This window comes from Gouania willdenowi, chromosome 5 (genome assembly GCF_900634775.1).
Source record: "Gouania willdenowi chromosome 5, fGouWil2.1, whole genome shotgun sequence".
Taxonomy (NCBI): Eukaryota; Metazoa; Chordata; class Actinopteri; order Blenniiformes; family Gobiesocidae; genus Gouania; species Gouania willdenowi.
This window is the reverse complement of record NC_041048.1, coordinates 26,917,665-26,936,284: the sequence shown is the minus strand read 5'-3', so window position 1 is coordinate 26,936,284 and position 18,620 is coordinate 26,917,665. Positions and strand designations below refer to the sequence as shown.

At 39.2% G+C, this 18,620-nt stretch overlaps 1 protein-coding gene across 1 annotated transcript in view; it reads left to right on the top strand.

Annotated features, from left to right (window-relative positions):
* Positions 1–18,620, top strand: part of dlgap4b (discs, large (Drosophila) homolog-associated protein 4b) — a 141,308-nt gene that overhangs the window by 23,170 nt on the left and 99,518 nt on the right. The window contains exon 2 of the mRNA XM_028446681.1: positions 17,579–17,644. The gene's annotated coding sequence lies outside the window, so the exon portion shown is untranslated. The remainder of the gene's footprint in view (positions 1–17,578; positions 17,645–18,620) is intronic.

The window sequence follows — 18,620 nt, the reverse complement described above, 5'->3', positions numbered from 1 at the left end:
CATACATTTATTTCACTCATCTGTTTTCCCAAACTGTTCACATGATCAGCGATGGTTGCACATTTGACTGCTCTGTTTTATCTGCATATATATTCTCATATCTTCACACATTACACATCCCTACCGGTAAGTGACATGATGGCTCTGAGCGCTGACAGGTAGAGACGAAGCGGCATCAGGTGTGTTTCTGTAGCGCATTAGTGCAGGTTGTGGCATTGTGTGGTTATGGGTTATTTTGATTTACTATTAATAACTTTTCTGCGGGGATTGTATTAGGATTTCTTTTGGAAAACATAGGTAGAGAGACCGGCGCGACTGTCAGTAGTGACAGGGCAGCGGCACATCATCACGGCATTGGAGGCTGAAGTATTTTGTCCAATCGGCGACTGACCGTTTCGCCTGCGTGACGTTGTTCAGTAAATTTGGTACGCTTGGCAAATAGAATGTGTGAAAGCGGACCGGAGTCCACCGGACTGTACTGTATGTGTGAAAGCACCCTAAAGCTACCAACATACTGCACCAAGCAGGACTACCTGGAAAGCAGGCAAACCAACAAGGAATCACTATCAGAGGAATCAGATTTTTGCAAAATAAAAGCAATATTTCTAAATGTCGACAAAGTATATTTGTGCTTTGAATGTGTTTCCTTTGAAGGTTGTTTTGGGCAGGAGCCTCGCAACTCCCATTAAATCTCATTCCGCGAGACTTTGCCGCAGGAAGATGGACGCTCCAAACCTCCTTATAAAACTCTTCATTCCTTTGTTGTTTCACGTCTAATGTGGCAGGAATATATTTTAAGTATAATGCTAAGAAATGTCCCGGTCTCCTTTTCTGTTTACACGTACCACGCCATCTTTTCTCAGAGAGAAGTGGTCATGTGACCAGGTACCTCACGTCATGTGACCAGCTACATCACGTTCTGTGACGTGTATTGACGGAAAAAGGTTTTCCGTAGTGCTTTTGCTACACATTTCAGTTTTGAAATGTCTGAAATTCCTCCTCATGAATTCGTAAATTCTTTTTAGCAATATTTGAGTGTTTTTACGAAATTCTGGTTTTTCCATTACCAGTTTTTATTGCGCTATTTAGTTTTTGCGCATTTCCAAGGTTAACAGAAACACAGCGAGTGACAGGCTTGGCCAAGTTGCACGGCTGTCTGCTTCACCCAAGCATCTTTACGAGTTGGGCTGGAACCACCTACGCAGCTGCACAAATGCAGCCAGTCCCACTTAAGAAACTTACAGAGAAGAGAGCGGGTTACACTCAAGCACTGGAAAAGTGTAGCGAGTATAACCTGCTCCAAATAGAGACTGGAGGAAGACGTGAATATGTCAATCTTTTAAAAATAGCAAGACAAGCAGTATATAACACTAAGAAATCAAGCCATTACGTCAAAACCATTGATTAGTTGTGGGATATTTTGTCAGCATTTTTCAACCAAATAGTTCATCATTATTATTGCAACTCTGTCCCATTGGTGTGTGAATGTGAAAGGGTGAATGTGGCTGACATTCTAAAACACTACAGCTAAGACTAAGAGCAAAAACATACATACAACATTGCATGTTTGAAATTGTTATTGTTAACGCTAAATACAACACAGTCATCTCATTGCACTTATCTTGTAAGATTTAAAGACATGTTTTAGTTTAAAAACCCAACAATTGTATCATGTATACTAACAAAGACATGTATGGAACATTCGTGTAATAGTCTGGTTTAGTTTACCTGGAAAATTGATGGGCCCTGGATTATTGTGGTTACTGTGACAAATGTGATTTGTCTATGCTCTAAGCTGAGAAAGGAAATGCCAGGGTGATCTGAGGTCAGCTCTTGTCTTCTTCAATTTAGCTTTATTTTGAGCTTCTTTTGCAATGCTTTCTGCTTCTTTTACTTGTGTATTTTAGATTTATCTTATCTGCATTTCTTTTTCTATCTTACTCTCGATCACCATACCACACCTTGTCTACTTTATCTGAATAATCTTTTTTTTAAATCCTGAAAACACACAGAGCCATAGGATTTTGTCACAATGAGCTACGCTCGATCAGTCATTTGTTATCTTATTTTTCAAATTGAAATAGATTGTTGTCATTGCTTACAAGATGAAACTCTGGCAAGAACAGTCTTGTCATCTTCAAGTTGTTTCTGCTCGATGCTCTAGCATTTGAAAATGGCATAAGAAGGATTTTTGTGGCAGTGATCGTTGCTCAAGAGAACATACATAAATACTAGATATGAGTCATGCCACCAAAACCTTTTTTTATTTAGGAGGATTTCATGCTCTAGTTTACATCAACGCTCCAGAGGCATCTCAAATTGCACATGCTGCCATATGTATTGTATAGACATTAGTTAGGTATCTGAAGAGGAAAAGCCAAAGGGAAGCTTGGTTTTTGACACATCTCATTGATTCTTTGAAGTAGATGACTTTCTTTTAAATTAAAGATGACTGAAGAAAGCAGTTTCTTTTTCAAAGCATATAAGAGCAGGAGAGAACATGCTCAAATTTTCAAAATGACATCTGTTTTCTTGAGTCTCAAGACAAAAACTACATAAAAAAACAAGTGTTTTATTCTGAAAAGGTTGTTTACTATTGAATTGGTTGATTTATATACTGTATAGTTACAGATTGTAAGATAGGGAGTTAGAGGTCAGGATATAAATGCTCAAAGACCATGATTTGCATTTTAGAAATATTTTTGTATACATGTCAATATAAATGTTGGACAGTTTGGTGGAACAAACAGAGACAAGGTAACAATGGTTTGGTCATATATGTAGGAGAAATGATAACTATGTAGGGAAAATGATAACTATGTAGGGAAAATGATGCCAATGATGGAGCCTCCTGGAAAAGGGAGAGGAGGAAAGTCAGTAAAGAGGTTGATAGATGCAGGGAGGGAGGACAACAGGTTATTGGTGTGAGGAAGGAGGTCACAGGAGACTAATGGGATTAAAGGAAGATGATCTGCAGTTGCAACCCTGTGAAAAGAGGATGTCAATATGGAGAACATTTTCGGATTTTATTGCATTTTTAACACAGTTGAAATTTTGTATCTGATATATGCATACATACATTTTATGTTTTTGTTAAAGTTTCAATACTAAAAGGAGGACGCGATTGCAGCAAGTATAGAAATAATACAGAAAATATTGTTTTTGCAGTCATTTCTGTGAATTAGGAATGTTTTTTTTAACATGTTAAACAATATCATGAATAATGTTTTTTTAGTGTGACTGAACTTGTATATACAGTATCTCTGTAGGTGGTTTTACTATTGTTTCAATTTATATAATGTATTCCTCCAAAGCAAGTGGCTTCAGTTTGCACACCCCTGTCAGTATAATCTAGTACTATATATTAGAATGAAATCACTTTTTTTGTACATGGGTTTTAGAATAGTGTTAGCTATTTATTAATACCTTTATATGAAAATAATGGGTTAAGGAATATTTTGAGACTCACAAACTTTTTTCAAAGCTGTCAAAAAAAGAATGCACTACACTTTGGGATGGATTCACTAACATCTGAACTGAAGGGTGGTAAACCAGGTGTGTCCCCTAATCCTTTGGTGGCGCTGTTTGCTCACCTGCTGTGGAGAATTCACTAACATTTCAGGACTAATAGCTGCGCGTATAAACATGGTTGGGACTGCCCAATTTAAATGAACATTTTGCTCGTTCAACGTGGAGAGGTGAGTTCACAGAAGCACAAAATTATATTTGAAGAAGTTGGACTCTGTAGAAAACAAAATTAAAAAAAATACAAATGTTGTTTAATGAATTTCAAAACCTAATGATATTTTTCCCCCTAATTTAATATAGTTGCTCCGCCAGGTCCTGCAACTTTGCACTTATCAGTCTATGGAAAACAGGCAGAACAGAAACTGTCCTATTGATCTGTTGATGCCATTGATCTGAGTTAATTCAGCAACACCGTCTGTCAATCAGTCAATCAGCACCATTTGAAGATGCTCTACTGAGCATCATCCAGCAGGTCTGAGCTCCCAAGCAGCGCTGTATCACACACACTCTCATGTGAACATCTTGCCAGGGCTACTTAAATTACGCAGCTGCTCAGCTGCGTAATTTACTTCTACCTGACCTCCTTACCATCAACGTGACATGAGAGTGTGACGGTTAAAACATGGAGAGGAAGACACAGGAGCTCATTGGAGCTGCGTTTTCCGGTGCAACATCCATGGAGCTCCGCACAAAGCGTCCACTACACCACAGCGTCACCGGACTCCACACGGGCAGACTCGGCTGTTTCTCTCCCTCACACACACTTTACTCTACATTTTCTTTCAGTGGCTGTTAATATTGACTATTGTTTTATTCAAATTATTTTCTTATACTAGAATTTTTTTTTCCATCTCCACTGTGTTTTGTGTCAACATTCAGTGCATTGACGATCTCCGTGTGTGTTTGCACCTACCTGTGGGGTGTACTTTTTTCGGCGCTAAAAACAGTTACCGCAAACAGTTCCAGATTTGATGAATTGCAATGCGTCCACTGCATTAATTTATTTTCATTTCCCCTTCCCTTTTTTTGCTCCCCTTATGAGAACTGCCTACGTTACCCCTTGTTGGCGCGTGGAGTGACGTTGGCACGTTTTAATTTTCCTAAACTTTTAGTGAATCCGCCCCATAGTGTTAATCTTTGATATCATATGCAGACAAGTAGTTTATTAACATTTTCATTGAACCACATGAGCACATTGAGTCGCTAGAAATAATCTATACTTTAATTATTTGAATAAAAATTCAAACAAGTTTGTGTGTGTATACTATATATCGCAAGGTTCACTTTTTTAAACAATAACGCTAAATTAATTCACTGTAATGATAATTTACTGGACCCCAGGCCAAGTTTTGTCCCGTTCACAGTCATTTTGTTTGTTCTCTTTTGCATAGTAACATACTACAAAGCTGGCAGGGAGTCATGTGCCTGAAGCCAAAACTGTTGCAAACTTTTTCTTTTGGAACATATTGTGCATAAATTTGCGAGTATGATACAAATATGTTTTGTTATTTTTCTTTTAATATAAAGCTTTCGACTGGTTAGAACTTTCCCAGCTTGGTTGCTTCTTCTACCTTAGGCCTGCTTGGTTGATGTGCAGTGGCGGGCCCTACATTTGGTACATACCTGACTTAGTCCACCTCTTAATAACACCATTATGACATCACAAAGAGCGCCTTTAAAATGGATTTTTAAGTATGTCTGAGATCAAATCATGGTCCCTTTGTCATTCAGTCATTGTTCAGATCGATGCACAAGTGTGTTCTGAAGTGATTTTCTTGTAAAAACAGCAGTATCATGATTTGCTCTGACCTTGAAATAAGAGAACAGCCGAGCTGTGCTTCACAATAAGTTGTTGATTACGTTGGGGGCTCCTGTCAGAGAGTGACTGGGCGTGTCTTAAAGCTGCAGTATGTAAGTAAGTCAGTAAGTAATCTTTATTTATAGAGTGCTTTTCACAAGTAAAAACCACAAAGTCCTTTACACAAATTTCAATATCATCCCGTCTAAAGAGAATATGGAAGAACAGTAGGAATGTGCGATATTTTATCGTTTATGATTTATTGTCAAAAACATTCTCACTGGTAAGAATATGTCATCCCATGACATAAACGATAATTCCCATGTCGGAAAATTAGCGAGGGCCATGGGCCATTTGTCCCTAAAATTTCCCCTGTTTGTTGTCAACAACTTATTATTCTCTGGAGTGGAATGTAGGGCCTTATAAAATCCGCGTTAACGGAATCGACCAATAAAAACGTTTAAACGCGGAAATGGACAAAATCGACATAAAACGCTGTCACCGTGGTCCAAAGAACGTTTTTTATGGGGAAATGTTTCCGGGGACCGCTTATTAGGCGCGCCGCCCTCCCTCCCCCTATTCTGGCTGCATTAAACTCCAGTGCACGTTAACTTTGCTGTGCCTGTAAAGCTCCGTCCGTGTTTCGTGAAGTGCAGCGACGCTCCATGAAAACGTGATCAGCTTTCCTCTTCACCTGCTCAGTGTTAGAACTGTTGTGCCTGGCTAACTAAGAATAACTCAGTCCGTGTTGTCTTTTAGTTCTTTTTATTCCAGTTTTTTGTCCGTGTCTCATAGTTACATATTCAGAGTCAGTTAGCTACCTCAAGTACACCATTTCAGTGGGAACTTCCGGTTTACAAAATAAAAGTCCGTTGGAGCAACGTTATTAGAATGTTACATTCTAACATCTCACCAGAGCTACAGTAAAATGCATGTTGAAAAAATTTATTAATAAAAAATTAACTAATGAAACACAATAATGAAAACAATCAGTGTATACTTAATTTATTATTATTATTATTATTATTATTATTATTATTAATATTATTATTATTATTTATTTATTTATTTTTTAATAATGTATTGTTTTCTTTTGTTTTTTAACTTCAGTGTATTGCATGGTGTTACTTTCATCCTGACTATGGGGGACAAAAGTAACAAAGTACAACATCTAGTCAACGTCAAATTCCACATTACAATGGTAATGGTAAATGGACTTGATTTATATAGCGCCTTATCACCACACTGAAGCAGTCCCAAAGCGCTTTACATATCAGCTCATTCACCCAATCACTCTCACATTCACACACCAATGGGACAGGACTGCCATGCAAGGCGCTAGTCGACCACTGGGAGCAACTTAGGGTTCAGTGTCTTGCCCAAGGACACTTCGACACATAGTCAGGTACTGGGATCGAACCCCAACCTCTCGATCAGAAGACAACCCTCTACCACCTGAGCCACGGTCGCCCTAAGAGACAGAAGATAGGATCATTTAAATTAGGTTAATTTAAACTAAGTTGATCAGAACTTAATTAATAGAGGGCTGGCGAAACCCAAAGCAGAGAAGACGTTAGGTCAGATGTTAGGGTTCAGAGCCGAGATTCCAGCTGGGAGTAGGAGATTGGGAGGGGAGAGGTTGAGGACAGAGTGTCACGTCTGTAAACATCGCGTTGAAATTGGACACATCCTTGAGCATGTTAGGGGGAGGGCAAGCGGTGATATTGAATTGTTTTGTTACAGGCTAGCATTTTTTCCAGTAGCCTTGAAGTCTCTGGTCAAAGTAAATCCAATATTGTGGAATCAAACAATTGGCCGACACATCCTCTCCATTATTTCCAAGATCGATTCATTATAGTCTGAACGTTGAATGCTCTGCCCAAACCTTCAGTGATTACTGGCAGCCTTCCCAAAACGGCTGGCAACGTAATGCAGACTGCAATAGACGAGATAGCCGCCAGCTCCAATTAGCAGCATTCCTGCTACCATGATTCCAATCATGTATATACAGTATCCTTGACGTCCTCAACGAAAAATAGAGACAGACAGGAATCCTTACAGGAATCCCGGGAATCCATCGTGTATCCAGCTGGAAACTTTCCATCAGGGTATGCAGGCTCACCTCGGCCTGGTCTTTTCATTGAAAAAATTAGATAAACAGCTGACCAATTCCATAGTTTCGGTATGTATGTTTTTTTGGTTTCATTTGGTCAAAAATCGCTGTAGCTTTTGAGGACGTTGATTGGAATTTGATTTGTGGTAGCTCTCAATGATTCTCCTACAATAGTCGACACAAACTATTACAGTTCAACCTTATACACAGAGTTTATTATAAACCTCTCCATAGAATAAGTAGTTGCTACCAAGAACACTCCCTAGGTGTAAAGCTGAATCAGGATCTCTGGACATGCAAGTGCCTGGAGCATTATTGTCTGGACATCATCACAAAATTAGTGGGGACGAAGATCCCAACCATTCCGAGATTGATATTGTTGGGGGACTGCTCAGTTTTGCCACCTGACCTAAGGGGCTTTACTTGCTTTGTCAGATTAGCCTTTATAGCGGCTAACAAATGCATAGCCATTTGCTGGAAAAGTGAGGAGCCACCTGGGGTATCCCTGTGACTTAACTTACCTTCTGAAAAGAATGTGTTTAAATTCAAGAGGAAGCCATCTCTTTTTGACAAATGCTAGACCTTCTTCTACCTTCAATACCCATACCTGATGTGACACTGCAGGGAGCTTCTAAGGCCCTACTTGGCCAGATGCACCGCAGCCTCATTCAGATCAATATCATAGCACGTGCATAGAGCATGTATACTGCCTGGTTTTACAACTGTTATGTTTTGCTAACTTAAATTACACATTTAATTTCTCTCTTTTTATTTCTCCCCTGCTAAATGAGCTATTTGCCAGTTGAAGAACCCACGGCGTCAGTGTGGATCGAAACAATACGGTACGCGACACTACGAGTGTGGCGAATGTTGCCAAATGGGTATATTTGGCTCCACATGCCCCCAAATTCATCCCATTATCACATCTTTGATAGTTCACATCGCTCCACAGTGCTAGGCTGCTGTTATGCTGTTATGGCACCTCTGCTCCATCCGAGGCACGCCCCTTCTGTGGAGCACCAGGAGGAGGTGGAGGAGTAACTCGAGGTGCTGGAGAAGCATCAGTAACTGCAGATGTGTTTGGTCCCTGACTGTGACCTATTCTTCAGCTATGGCATCTTGAAACAGTGAAAAATGAAGCGAGGATACACTTTCAAGCTCTATTGCGTGCCAAAATCAGCACATGGCGACATGGATGCACTGCTATGCACTCCACTATGTAAAGCTGTTTGAACATACATTCCATATCAGTGACATCAGCCATAGTTAATCTCTATTAGTGCATGTACTCAATTTTGGTTTACTAGTGCGTAAGTAGACTTTACTAGTGAACTAAAAACTGTCACTAGTACTACCAGGTAAAGAAAAACTGTCAATAGTAGCACTAATGTTGCAACATAATTATACAAAGGTTTTTTAATAAGTATGCACCAGCTTCCCTTACTGAGACTGGGAGCTGGCTCCAAGGGTGGGGTGCCATGCATAAAATCAGTGCACAAAAAGAGAAGTGATCTACTTTGTAAATAGAGCACTAAAAAGTTTTTAAGATATAATAGAGCTTGATCATTAACAGCTTGGTATGCTAACAGATTGATATAAAATTATATTCTAGATGTTACAGGAGGATAATGAAGCCGATCGTGGAGAAATATGATCAGTTTCTGATGGGCCGCGGATTATTTAGATCAATAAGGGATCAGTCCCGGTGGTGGTGGAGAGTTATCCTGGTCTAAAGTTGTCTTCGGTCTCATGTGAGAGATCTTCAAAATCATGGTCGAGAGAAGGGCCTTTTTTCCGTGGATATCTGTTGGCCATGTACAAGGTCTTCATTCCATGATGGTTAGTGCAGCGTTAAACAGTGCAGTCGTGGATCTGGGTGGTCCCAGGTCACTTTATTGTTGTTGCATGGAGTTGCTGTATGAGAGAAAAAAATTGATCACCGTTGAGCTGTTGTTGAGCTGTATTTATGAAATTGGTGAGAAGCTCATCCTTCGTTTTAAGTACATTTGAAAGGCAACATATGCTCTTTGGGTAGATTGGTGATTTTCTTGTTGGCATTTAGCAGTAGAATGTCTTTCTCTGATGGCGAGTGTGGCATCTCCACAGCCTGTGACCCAGTTAAATGATTGAGGACATTTGGGAGCCCTTTCCCTGACAGGCTGATCAAAACAATTGATTTATTTAATTTGTTCTGTGTTGTAATCATCTTTAAGGGTTACAGATTGTGAAAGTAATATTAGACAAGAACAAAAGAGACACAATACTTTTTGTACCTTACCAAATCAGATTGAAGGTTTTTTTCTTCAGCATGTGACTGTGTAAATAGTATGTGTTTAAATAAATACAGATTTATTCAATGTATGAAACACTAAAAGTGAAGACATAAAGGCAGATAGTTTATTGCTTGTTCTCTGCTGAACTATTTTTGGTAGATGGCCGCATTCTAACCTTACTGGTTCTGCCCTATCACCTCTTACTTACAGCAATTTCTACTCCAGCACCTTCAATCACGCAGTACTCTAAAGCTCTCTAAGGTGCATAGCTGGCTCTTATTCAACAGCTCATACAAAGACCACTTTTGTATTTGCTATTTGTCTCTTCCCTGCTCCTTTCATTTGACCTTGACAAATTAAATTTTTTAGTACAGTACTTACAAAAAGAATGCTTTTAGCTCTCAATCTACATTTTAAACTATGAATGCTTTCCATTATCATAAGCATTTGATTGCATATGCAGTCATTGGGAGAGAGTAGGACTGACATTCTGCACAGTTTGTGTTATTCTAAAATTGATTTGATAAAATTGTGTATCACAAATCATACATCATGTATCAGTCATGATGTTACCTTGATGACACTCCACAGTTCGGCACAGACAGGGGAGATCCAAGTAGAGTGCAAGTTTAAACAAGAGCAGTCAGAGACTACAAACCTCTGCCAAGCACTAAAGATTAAATTACATAAATGAAATATAAACAAGTGAATTCTAGCTTTCACAAGTCAGGATTAGGTTTTTAGTTGGTAAACATACAGGCAGTATAATGAGGTGAGTTGTCCAGGGTTTATTATTACTGACTGAATATGGTAAAAGTGATGTAAAAGAACATAAATGGACTGTGGGCACACTGTTGCTGCTGCTGCATGACTGAATTTATTGTTGTGAGGAGGAGACAAACAAAATGAAAGATTTTTCAGCTTGAGTCAGCAATTTTTGGAATCCAATGTGTATACTTGTTTTTGAACTCTTCCACTACCAGCTCCAATTGAATGGCTTCAAAATTAATTCTCCCATACTCTTCATGTTAAACCCCATAATGCAAGCAAAACCTTTGAGATAGTGCATTGTCGCAGAAAATGAATGCATTAGGCAGCCCTCAATCATTGTACATTTCACACAAATTCTCAAATGCAAAAAAATCTAATTATTTATTTAAGAGGAACAGCGCACATTAATCAACCTAAGACAACTGTAAATGCAACAGAGTTAGCCAAATTTTCATTGGTAGTTTCTTGTTTATGGCATTTCAGAACAGATAAAAACAGCAGACATAAGATACAGGATATATATAGATGAAATAAAATAAGTAAGATATTACATATTCAATGCTCACAATTTTGATTATCACCAAAAAAAATCAAATGCTAGATTTCTTTGTAAGTACACACAAAGTATGATGTGACAGACAGCTGTGGAACATGTAGCCTACAGCTGTGTGAGTGGTGCTTTTCTGGCCTCAATAATATTCTTGCAACTGAGCATGAAAAAAACTAGCTAATCATGAATTTTATTGAGTTTGTTAATTAATTCCATTTAATTTCCAAATTAATTTTATCATTAACAGGAGAGGTTTTCATGCTTGTCTTTGATCCTTGACCATGAATAGAAGGCCAGAGAGTAAAAAGGCTGAATTGAAAGCTGCCCTAATACCATTTTTATTCACCCTTTTTCATCTCTCTTAGTAACGTCATTTTCACCAAAGCGAGAGTGTCTCCTGAAGGTAAACCAATAAATATTTTAGAAATTCTGCAAGATTTCTACTTTTTTCCAACAGCAAAGGGAGGGGAAATAACTAGCTTAAAATGCAAAGTAGGATTTGATTGTGCAAGAGGAAAATGTCAAGAGAGACAGATAAAAATGGTGCAAAACAAGAGAGAATAGCAAGAAGGGGGAGGGGTGCATAAACAAACAGAGCTGTGAGCAAACCCTGGACTTGTGCTGAATGTTTAGTGGCCAATGCATGATAAGATCCAGCTAGTGACTCAACTCACAACTTAGGGTTCACACCGGCAAATCTTGAAGCTTCTTAAACCCTATGGGATTTGTCTGCTTTGTTCTGGCCAGTGTGAACATATAAATTAAATTCTATAATGGAGCAGACAAGTGAATTCTCAATGTTTTGTTTTTTGGGGGGGTGGATGGGGGGGCGGGGGGGTCACAGAGCATTTCCAAAAGAATTAACAAATCTGACGGAGAAATAAAGCTAGGCACTCTGCGTGGAGTGGCCCTGAAACATGGGCATTCCCCTTCAAATCTGGCCTTACGTGCATTCTCCGGGTGGCATTATATATCTATCCAAAGGGACACAGTCACAGGGGTTGCGGGGGAGGGGAGTAACACAAGCACACTAAAGGACTTACCATCAGCATTTTTAATATGTTCACATTTACCAGTTCTAGATGGGGCAAAATGTGTTACATTTCATTATATTTTACCTGTCGTCCACTCAGACTGACTCCAACTATTTTAACATTGTGTACAATGTAAAGCCACAGTTTGATCCACTACACGAGTAAATAACAAGTGAAACATTGATGACAGATGATGATGACAGATGATGATGACTAATGCGCGCTGATCATTTCTGAATGCAGGAATGTAAGAAGTTAATAAAATCAGGCTTTCCACACAAACAAGCGTTAATCTGTCCTTAGTATGATGGGGAAAGAGAGATTTTAACTGTGGCTAGGACAGAAGAATGCATTGTATATCAACGAAGGCTTTTCAAATTTAAAGTGCTCTTTATAATAACATTTACAAGCGTTGGGAAAACTCCCATGTTCTGGAATTTCTAGACAGCCCCAAAAAATGACATCTTGGCCCAGTCCGCCTCCTTGGCTTCAGACCGCTTTCATTGACAGACCTATGCAAGTTTGGTTGAGTTATGCGTGGTGGGCGTGTCAGAAGCCTGGACCGGAATATACATGCAGGAGAGAAGAGCATAACTGCAGGCGCGTAAAAAAATTCTTAAGTCCAGACCGGAGAATACGGCCCATTGTCACAGGTCGAATCCAACTTGGGTCATTACTATGGGATATAGAGCAACTCCCTCAATCCTACCTGCTTGTGTTGTATGTCACTTTGGAGGTTCGGCTAAATTAAGGTGTAATTGTAAAATTTGTAATTGCAAACGAAAAGCAGTGAAAAGGGGCAGGCGTCTGTGGATGTTTGAAGAAACTCATCGGAATAACCAGGTTTTAGCATGTTTAAGGGAGATGTTAGCATGTTTAGGGGAGATGATGCACTACGTTAACCCTGAATGCTGCCTGTAGGGTCAATAGGTTTTGAAGCAATGAGGAGAAACGAGTGAGGCAGTCATTGACCCCAGCCCTGTTGGTGTTTCTGCTTTTTACTGCTGAAAATCCTTTTCACGCATTAAAAACAAACAGGTGAGCTGTTATTTATGGTGTTGTCTGTGTCATTTAGAAACGTCAAACATCAAACGTAACCAAATCAAGATGATAGAAGTATTAGCTGTATTCTGCCCATTCAGTGTGAGACAATCCCAAAGCACAAAGGAGCCATAGACGCACTCTAGATTACCTGGAAGCAAAAGACCCGATGCAAACAAGCAATAATACATAATACATCAAACACAAAAATGTTATTCTCCATTGCATGTACAATGCTTCTTTTCCATCTGCTTTGGCTTTAATTCTGTACAAGCTCACTCCTCTACGATTACGTGACTTTGTTCTTAGTACCACCTGCTGAGTGGGCTTTATAAAGGACATCAATATTTCAGACTCCAGCTCTCCTGGGGGTACACGGCTAGGCTCAGAACCCACAGAGAGGTGCTGATAGAGACAGAGAGCCTGTGAGAATGTTAAAGTTGGGGACTGACAGGTGACTGTACTACTTTGTTAGTGGAGAGTGAAAAGAAAAAACTAGTTATATTGCCATTGGAGGTTTAACCACGTATTTCATACTTGTTCAGGTGTTTGTTACTATAGACATACATGGCAGATTCAGTTTTAGAAAAGTGAGAAAGACATTTTTAGTGATGCTAGCAATCATAGAATGAAAACACATACATTGAAAGCATTTTAGGTTGCTTTTGAATAGACAACTCCACACTGGTGTAAACAAAACGAGCTGGAGCCAGCTGAATTTAAGTAAGGGTGTAAAAAGGATTGAAGAATAATTGAGAGGGAGCAGTTGCACATGCATATCCCATCTGACTGCTGATGATCCTTCTGTCCCTTCATTTAATTCACCCTCTCATGCTCTAACCACATACACCAAATGCCATGACTGCAGCTGTTGTCATTAGAGGTTGTTACCTTAAATTTAATGGCAAATGGTAAAGAGGTGTCACCAGGGCTTTTTACAGCCACTATGTAAAAACAACTTGTGAACACAGGGTTAGCTGGTGTCAATTGGATGGTTTTTGAATATTTGTTTTATGTACAAAACAGTTTTTTTTCAGTATTTGTGGCAATTATACAATCAAAAAAACAATCTCTTGATATTCTCTTTGACATTGTTTACTAAAAGAGAAAGTTTCTAGCCAGTACGACAGAGCAACGTGCTGCTTATAGAAATTGCCATATGCCCGTGTCATACTGTATGTAGGAACTCCTTAGAATATGCAAACTGATCTGTGATTGTATATGCCTAAAGTAAAATATGTATGTTTATTGTATATATGAACATATAACATTGTTATATATGTAACAAAAAGTGATATGGATTTGTGGCAGAAATGCAACCAAGGGTTCTTTTTACAATAGGACATAAGTGTAAGAGGAGTTTTACTAACCTATAAATATGGCACTGTATCATCTTAGACTTTAACTACTCATCTAAAGGCATTTTTCACTGTGAAGCACCATTGCCCACTTCTGCAATACTACTACAATACTGTTTTATTCTGACGCATTTGAAAACTGGACTATTTTGTTCATTCTTTATATGCAGCTGTTTATACAATGATTGTGTATTTTGTCAATGATGAACAGCTTCAAAGGGTGAACAAAGCAAGGATTAAAATAACAAAACTGCTGTATTGGGAGTTTCAGTATTACTTTAACATTAAATATATGAGTGATCTTGCTAATTATTGTAATCAGCCATCCTAGAATAACTAACACCCATTGTGTTGATATGAACTTTGTTGTCTTAACTGTGTTTGCCAATGAATGTGTAAGTAGAGAAGCTGATGCTATGTCCCTTTGGCCTCATGTAAGATGTGATTCACCTGGGCATGAGCCACACTTTGTGCTCTCAGCAAAGCATAACCTGTGTGCACCCCTGCTTAGAATGAACAACTGACCCGAACAGACAGAGGACACTAGGTAAAAGCCTCCCCTTCCTATTCCCTGACACTCTATCTGAAGTCTACCATAAACAAAAGGAAAACGGGTTAAAATATTTTGACAGATGTTTAGAAAGAGGAAGGGGAACATATAGTTTATATACCACCATAATGTTAATTAAAACAGTATTCCTCCATTCCTCAAAGACGAGTCCCCATGATGATGGGATGGGAGGAGAGGCTGATATCTTCTTCTCCTTGCGTGGTGCTTTGACCCCGCGCAACATCCCAGTCGTTTCCACCTCAGTTCACGGAGGATATCGTGCTCCGAGTATTTCCCGACACGATTGCAAAAATTACAGACACAAGCAACAGAAAAAATAGTGCAGTTTGGGCATCCATGTTTGAAAGAAATAAAGGAACTCACTAAGAATAAAATACAGGTAAACAAGGTTAAAAAAAAGGGATAAGAAGGGAATAAGGTCAGTTGTGAACTTGAGCTGCTGCTGTGGCCATTCGGTGAATCGTTTCGATAGTTATAATGTCCTTCGTTGTTTGTTTTGATATGTTGAATATATCCCTTCACAGCATATTGTAACCCCTTTTGCCTGGATCTGGAGGATATCACGCAGGTATTGCTCCAAAAAGACTTGCTAACATGCACAGGTAGACTTATTTCAGCCATTCCAGATGAGACCAACTCAGGAAAATGTCAGACATCGCAAAAGTAAACAAGGGAGGCGGGGCTCTTGTAAAAGGTCAATTTATAATTCTACTTTGAGATTATTGGGTGCCTCTTACCTCTGTTTTTTTTTTTACAAACACTCCTGCATTTTGCTCCCCACACACAAGATAGCAAGCCGTGTCACTCCTCTCCCTGGGCGATGGGGTCTACGTATGATGTCTATGGGTTGATCAAAGAAGCAAAGCCTGTTATATAGATTAATGATATTGCCGGAATGGCCGATACTTAATTTCAAAGCCAATATCGGCCCATAACTACAATATAACGTGCCCTGATAGATGTTGCATCTAACCATCACGCATTTAGGTTTGCGTATGCGTGCAAGCATGCAATTTAACACACAATCTATTTTGCGTGTTTGCCTTTGATGAAAATGCAATGTGTGAACATCTGCCAGGCATTAAATATTGGAAGCAGAACATTTAAATACATTAATGTAGCATGCACATTTGAAGTTATTAAACCTGGATTTGTTTGCTGTGCTTTTTTTTTTATTTAGATTTGTGCTGCAATCTCAGTAGATGAGGCACAGCATGTACGGAAATAACTAATTTATTTAAGCACTCGAGATTTTGTGCCTTTAACAAGACACTAAGGTGCAGATTCACTGAGATCTGAAATAAAGGGTGGTAATTCAGTTGCTTCTGTAAATCCTATAGCAGGTGTGTTTCTTCACCTGGTGCACGGAATTCACTAAGATTACAGCAATGATTAGTGCACGTTCAGAACTGGTGCAGACCGCCCTTATTTAAATGAGTGTTTTGTACGTGTTGTGTTAAACATGGAGGATGAACATAAGTGAGCGGAAGCGAAAATAAAAATGTGAAGCAGCAGAATTGGAGTTGTTAGAAAAGGAAACAAATATAAAAATGGAATTGCAGCAGATAGATATTCTTTATTAATCCTGCGGTGGAGAAATGTGCGTGGCTGTGACTGTGAGTGACGGATATGTGCATGCGCGCGGCTGATCGCGTGCGTTTGTGATACAGTGACCTGCGGAAGAGAGATGTACGCACGTCCAGCTTTTTTTCTCTCACACACACACACAACTGGAGCCTGTTTTTCATCTCTGCTGTATTTTCTGTCCACATTTACTGCAGCAAAGATCTCTGCGTGTGTGTTTGCACCTGCTTTTCAGTTGTACTATTTTCTGGTACTAAAACTATCACCGCAAACAGTTCCAGATTTCATGAATTGCATTGCTCCCCCTGCATACATTTATTTGCATTTCCTCCTCCCATATTTTTGCTCCCCCTGGGAGATCTGCCTACTATGCATATTCATTAGGGGGAAATGCACTAAATGGATTGGGGGCGGTGCAGTCCTGATTCCCTGGGCTCTTTACTCTTTAATAGCGTGTGGAGTGACGTTTGCACACATTTTAATACCACTAAACCTTTAGTGAATCTGCCCCTTCTAAATGACAAATTAGGGCTTTGCATGGTCACTTTGTCCCATTTGTGAATGGGTTAATGTTGCTGATATTGTAAAGCGCTGTGGGACTACTTAAATAAAGTACAAAATAATTAATTTCCTTTTCATATTTGTAAAATAAAAAGTTTTCAGCTGAAAAACAATTCTGCTGACCTACGATATAACCTGAAGTTTTTCTGCTGTAAAGCATTCATTTTCCTGATCTAGTTATAATTGAGGATGTTATCTGTCTAGATAAGACATTTCCTATCTCAAAAACCTTATTAAATCACTAAATTAATTGTCAGGATTTCAAGACACGTGAAATGCATTACCGAAAGATTGCGATAGTTTGTTCCCAGTGACTGAAAAAAAAAAACTGTGAAGTGAACAATCTTTTATTTATGTAGTGTCACAAAAAAATAATGAGCCATCTTTGTCTTACAGAGCGTCTTCTCTCAGCCCTCGCTCTACTCTGATATCAACGATCAGCAGTCCTGTGAGAGCCAAAAGGTAAAGTGGTGCCTCTGTTTTTGCCAATGCTATGACAGCAAATGTGGATAAATGTTTTAATCCACTGTGTATTCTTCTGGGAATCAAAAGCTTGTTTTAATGAGACACTGGGCTGCTTCAGGCTACTGCTTATACACAAATAAAAACAGCTGAAGCGCCAGGAGAATTATCTCCATAGCTACATTAGGGCAAGAAGAAGTTGACCTTGTCTGTTATGAACTGGGATAGATCCAGAATATCTTCACTGAATATGGCTGTCAGACTAAAGCTTGGGAGGCAGAATTCAATGGGTTTGGTTTTAATAGGCAAGAACGTGTTTGAAATTGAAATAGCAGTAGATTTGATTGTTTAAAAAAACCCAAAAAAGTACCCTAATAGCAGTGTATAGTGTACAGCAGGGCTGTGTGGTTGCTCCAATGAAAGGGAATGTTTTGTCATTTTGAAACACTGGAACAATGTTGCCTACAAGCAGAACTTAACCACAGTGCTCAGCAACACGCTCTCTCACTGAGTGTCCCTGAGGTATGACGCTGGATTCCTGATTTCACACTGGATTAATATCATTCCCAGCACAAATCTGCTTTGTGATGCTATCCACAGGAGCAAACTGTCACTCAAGCTGTGCAGCTGGGAAGCATGTGGAGATTTTTTCCTGCACACTGTGCAGCCACAGAAAGGAAGGAAGTCAAGTGATGCGTTTGGCCTGACACCCACACACCTGATCTGTATGGCATTTGATTGGACTGAATGAGACGATTACCACATTATTGTAGACTTTCTATTCAAAAGTACAGCTGAATGTAGTCACTACAACACCGTCATTTACATGCTTGAATATGTTTTGTTAATTTGTCCTGTAGATTATTATTATATCACCTATCCCAAACCCAGTGATTTGTAAAACTAAATACTGCGGTGCAGAGCTCCTAACAGGTCTGCAGTGTAACCTGTTGGACACATTTATTTTGTTTTTAAA